The sequence below is a fragment of the Petromyzon marinus genome, chromosome 11 (assembly GCF_048934315.1).
Source record: "Petromyzon marinus isolate PM22_M1 ecotype Great Lakes invasive population chromosome 11, UKy_Petmar_22M1.pri1.0, whole genome shotgun sequence".
NCBI classification, from domain to species: Eukaryota; Metazoa; Chordata; class Hyperoartia; order Petromyzontiformes; family Petromyzontidae; genus Petromyzon; species Petromyzon marinus.
This window is the reverse complement of record NC_133677.1, coordinates 13,614,745-13,620,744: the sequence shown is the minus strand read 5'-3', so window position 1 is coordinate 13,620,744 and position 6,000 is coordinate 13,614,745.

The following is a 6,000-nucleotide window of genomic DNA, read 5'->3' as shown; positions in this document are numbered from 1 at the left end:
GGCCACTGACAAAATCCTCCGGTATTAAGCCCGCACCGCGTGGTGGCAGCCCAAAGTGGGTAGTGCAAGCCTCCCCTTTGATACCCTTGTCGAGCGCGCGCTTGAGTGCGAGGAGCTTTCCAGCAAGCGTACACAACTTCGAGGGTTGGGACGAGAGTATGCCATCGCGAGCCTGCTCCCAGAGGAGGAGGAGCTCTCTAGGATGGTAAGGGGGCAGACAAGGAAGCCCCCGGGACCCCACGAGACAACCACGGGATGGGTAACGGGATACAGATGGGCATAAGGGATATACGTGAGGAAGCGAACCGGAACATGACCAAACTACAGTCTACAGTTGAGACCATTCAGACCGAAATGGGAGAGCTGCACTCCATGGTAGGGGGGCTAAATGGACGAGTGTCACGATTGGAGGCAGAGCTTGGGCAGACACGTATCGGGGAGAGGAGAAGGGACGGGCAGGGGGCTTCCTATGGGGCCGCCCCCCGGGCATGTTACCTGTGCGACCGTCGAGGGCATCTCATGAGAGACTGTCCTCAGATCGCCCGAGCTAGAAACGCGCCAGGGTTAAATGCCAACGCCGCCTAGAGAGTGGACCAACTGGGAGTGCAATCGACGTGGTCCCAACACAAAATGACGATACTAATAATGGTGAGCGAGTGACCTCCACACAGATTCCGACAACAGCACCTAAGAACGCGGTGACTCCTGGCGACTGGCTATGGGAGTTAGTGGCTGGAATCACGGGAGCAACGTTGCTGGTGGAAGGACAGGTAAACAGGTGGCGTACCCGGATTCTGTTGGACATGGGGCAGTGGCCTCACTCATGAGCGCCACACACTGCAGCGTACTCGGTGTTGACGTGGGCCACCTGCAGGCCCAGAATCGCGCGCTGCACATTGCAAGCGGAGCCGGGATGGGCCTGCTGGGAAGGGTCACCCTCGAGGTCCGTCTCGGACACCAGGTGTGCACCCAGGAATTCTATGTCTCGAGTGTGTTGTGCCATGAGTGTATCGCAGGTACAGACCTCATGGAAAAGCTGGGGCTCAACGTGCAGCCCCGCCAGCGATGCGCCACCGTGGAAGGCAGCTGGGAGCGGATTCCGTTCCTGGGACGAGCCGAATCTCCCTCACTTCACACCCGTGGCCACTACCCTGGTGTCGGCCATCACCATCGGGCCGCTCGCCGAGATGCTGGTGCCAGTGGCAACCTCCTCCACCGGCCCCACACACCGACCATCGGGCGAGGTAATGCTAACTCCTCACCCGGAGTTGGCGAAACGGTACGGGATTGTGGGGTCAGCCACGCTGGTAAACGCAGATGGGGACCAATTGTTTATGCGGGTGGTTAACCTCCACAGTACCCCGGCAATACTACGACAGCACACCACGGTAGCCACAGTACACCCCCTACACGCGTGCCACTCTAACGACTCGGTGTTTGCATTCTGGGCTGAGGACTCCGGTCGCCCCGAGGACAACCAGGACCTGGCCTGGCGAGTCGGCCAGACTCCCCGCATCGAGGGCGTCCCCCTGCTTGACGAGTTACACATACCTTGGGCAGATTTACCTAAGGGGGAGGCCGATCAGCTGCGCGGGTTACTGCGGGAGTACGCCGACGTGTTCAGTGAGCACGACTCCGACATGGGTCAGACAGACCCCGTTAAGCACCAAATTGACACCGGTGCAGCCCGACCAATCAAACTCCCCGCGTACCGAGTGGGCGCACCTGAACGAGCCCAGATCAAAGAGGCAGTCGGGGACATGCTCCGAGATAACATAATCCAGCCCTCGGCGAGCCCCTGGTCCGCCCCGGTGGTACTAGTGACAAAAAAGGATGGGTCAACCTGGTTTTGCGTTGATCACCGCAAATTGAACGCGGTCACCCTCGGCGACGCCTTCCTCATACCCCGCATCGATGACACCTTTGACAGCCTCGCGGGGGCGTGGTATTTCTCCACCCTCGATCTCGCATCCGGGTACTTGCAGGTGGATATGGCGGAGGAGGAACGGCCCAAAACCGCATTCACCACCCCGATGGGACTATTCGAGTTTCGTGTACTCCCGTTCGGGCTCACCAACACGCCCGCGACGTTCCAGCGGCTGATGGAGTTGGTGATGCGGGGTTTGCAGTGGGAACAGTGCCTAATTTACCTGGATGATGTGATAGTGTTCAGTAGATCTCTGTCTGAGTACTGGTCCAGGTTACGGGAGGTGTTCCAGCGACTGCGAGCGGCCATCTCAAGCTCAAGCCACGTAAGTGTTACATTGCACAGCGCAAGGTGGGGTCCTCGGGCACCGCATCAGCGAGGCAGGAGTAAGCACCGATCCGGAGAAGGTACGCGCCGTAGTGGATTGGCCACGGCCAAGGAACCTGATAGAGATCAGGTCATTTTTAGGGCTCGCCACCTATTACCGTCGATTTGTAAAGGGATTCAGCGAGATTGCACGCCCCCTCACCCAACTCACTTCCCCTAAGAACATCTATCAGTGGATGGAGGCCTGCCAGACGGCCTTCACCACCCTCAAAGACCACCTCACCCACACCCCCACCCTGGCGTTCCCCGATTTCACCACCGATTTTATTTTGGACACCGACGCCTGCAGCTGTGGGTTGGGCGCGGTGCTGTCACAGGTGCAGGACGGGATGGAGCGGGTCATTGCATATGCTAGCCGGACCCTGAGCGGGGCCGAACTGAACTATTGCGTGACCCGTCAGGAGCTGTACGCCGTGATTTTCGTGTGTAAACAGTTCCGACCGTATTTGTACTGCAGGAGGTGCCGCGTGCACATTGACCACTATGCCCTGCAGTTCCTCCTCACATTCAAGGAACCACAGGGACAGATGGCCCGATGGCTGGCGCAGTTGCAGGAATACAACCTGCAGATCAAGTACCGGGCTGGGCGGACGCACGCAAACGCGGACGCCTTGTCGAGGCGGCCCGCGGTGTGCGCCGAAACGAGGGCAGAGGAGGCCTGCCCGTTGCTTCACGGGGGGACGCTGCCGACAGGCAACGGGCCCCCGGGAGCGCGCTGAGACTAAACCCCCTCTCGCGAGAGAGAGTGCAGTATGCGCCGCAGAGACCCCTGCAGAAGGAGCCAGGGACCCGAAGAACCGCCCCACCCTGACCGGGCGGATCCAAGAGGACATCGGCTGCGCCTTCCCGGGCTTGGACGACGAGCAACTGAGACGGACCCAGCAGCAGGATCCGGATCTGGCAGCGGTGGAAGCGGCCCTGCGGGAGAAGAACAGCGCCCGACCAGGACCCTGGAGTGGTTTGTGTGCCCGGTTGTGTGTGCAGAACAGGGTGGTACGAGAGCTAACCGAAGCCGGCCGGTCAGGGTGCATCTGTGTTCCCGCCCAGGTGCGACCCCAGCTGCTAAGGCTGGTGCACGACCACCCGCTCGGGGGCCATGACATGGAACGGTGCACTCGGTAGACCCTGCATCGCCAGTATCTCTGGCCCAAATTGGCACAAGACGTGGCCGCCTGGGTACAGAGCTGCCGCGCGTGTCATCAATGTGGGCCGAAACCGGCGCGATATCAGGTACCCCTGAGACCGTTCCGCGTCAGTCGGACGAACCAGCTGGTTGGGATCGACCTACAGGGGCCATTACCGCGATCCCACCAGGGCAACCGATATATTCTCGTAGCGGTGGAGTATTTCACTCGCTATCCCGTGGCGGTGGCCATCCCCGATAAGACGGCCCTCGTGGTGGCCCGGTCATTCGTGGAGCACTACGTACTTAAGCACGGAATCCCCGAACGAGTCATTACCGACCAAGGTAGTGAGTTCGAGGCAGAGCTGTTTCAGGCGCCGTGCCGCGAGTTCGGAATCCAGAAGGACCGAACCACGGCGTACCACCCCCAGGCGAACGGTATGGTGGAGCGTATGAACCAGACCCTAGCCGGAAAGCTCAAACACATGGCGGCCACAAATCAGCAGGACTGGGATGAACACTTCCCCTATGCCCTGTTCGCCTACGCCACCACGGTACACACGTCTATGGGACAGACCCCGTTCCTAATGATGTTTGGCCGTGAGTCTCGTCTACCCGCAGATCTGCTGTTCGGCGTTCCCCCTCCGCAACGGGAGGAGGGGAGCCGCCCCGTGGAGCACTTGATGGAGACTCTGCGAGGGGCCCGGGGCCAGGCCTACCCGCAAGGAGAGGCCGCGCATCAGCGGCAAGAGCAGGGCGCCCGACCTCGTATGGAGCCTCCCTTATACTCGGCGGGCTCTAAGGTGTGGCTACACACCCCTGGCATCAGGGCCGGACAGGTGGGGACCACCTACTGGCACAGACCCTGGACCGTGGGGCGACAGATCTCCCCCTGGACGGTGCTGATTCAGGGCGGAGAGAGGGGCCGAGAGATGGTGGTCAACGTCCGCCGATTGAAACCATGGAGGGCAGCCCCGCGAGGGAGAACCCCACCGTTCGGGTACCAAGAAATTCCGGGGTCCCCACACCGCCCATGCTCGGGGGCCTCGCACGGTATATGGGCCCCACAGGGCCCCGGGCCCTGAGGGGTCACGGCCCGGACCGGAGGGGGCGAGGACGATGGCCCTTAAACCCTGCTGCCTCTGAGTTTGTTCCCCAGCCAGCAGGTGCCGAGGGACGAGAAGAGCCGTTGGAGTGGAGGAGACCGCCGCCGGAACCCCAGGAGACGGAACCACCACCCCCAAGGCCGGCCACGAAGGACGGGCGAGTCCCGTGGACCCCACGGCACTACCTCGTGGGGGCAACCCAGGCGAGGTGCTCCAGTCAACCCGGGACAGGGACTGGCACCTCGGGGGGCTATGTGGTGCCACAGCAGCGAAGCCGCTCCGTCGGAGCCGTGCCTGCAACTGCGACGCCGCCACCTCCGAGGGATGGGGCCGACGCTGCTCTTCCCTCACCACCCCCCACATGAACACACACACACCCCCACATGGAACCCAGAGGGGAGGTCACCTGGCCGACAGGTTTTCACCCCGAAGCCCTCTCATGGGACCAAACTTCACGGTTTCCTGCGACCAGGGAATTGGACGATCTCCCCCGAGGCTAACTCGCACCGCGGCGCAGTGACTTGGGTTGTAATTACATGGTCATGTCGGGGCTGTTGAGCCACCGTGGGTAGAAACCACCACAACACACACGGGTCGGCAGGCAGCTGGGGGGGGACAGTCACGAACAGCGGGCAAAACAAGGCCGGTCCTCTGATTGGAAGGACAAATGCCCTTGTTTAGAGAGTAAAAAGCGGACATCTGAGAGAGCACTGGCCCGGGGAGAGTGGCGGGAAATCCGAGCCACCTGATTGGACGGGAGGCCAGCGGATCAGCGCCGATTTATCTTTGATGTAGAGGACAATAAAAAGAGGAGAGAAGGTAGGGATAGAGTTAGTTCGGATTCTACTCAAGCCAGCGCTCGGGGCCGTCGACTTCCCAGCCACTCGAACGTCCGTGTGACGAGTCCAAGTGCAGCGAGGATCCGACCCAGCAGCTCCGTACGAGTCGAACCGTGAGTACCCGAGAGTGAGATATTGAGGCCATTGTGAGATTGTCTTAGGAGAGTGATTCGAAAGAGGCGGGACAGATCGGCTCTTAGACCATCGGGAGATAGGTTAGACCTGCCCTGCTGACTCAAACTGACTCAGGTAATTTAGCCTTGGACTCGCTGAGAATAAACTGTTGGTGATCAATAAACCTTGTCGTGTGGTTTCTGCGAGGGTGGAACGGATGCATGGTGGTGTGCGTTGTTGTACCCTGTGTTTGTGCGTGAGTATTTACCCACGTGTTTGCGCTCGCCCATGCGTGTAGCTCATGGTTAGCGTGTGCGTGTGGTGAGCGGCGGCGGACTCGTACAGGGGCACGTGAGATTACTCATACGCCCTTGTATTTAACGTGTGCGTGAGGCAAACGGGCGGCGTACACGCGAGATTATTCGTGCGGCCTTTGTTTAGCGTGTGCATGAGGCAAACGGGCAGCGTACCCGTGAGATTGTTCATACAGCCCTTTAAATAAAT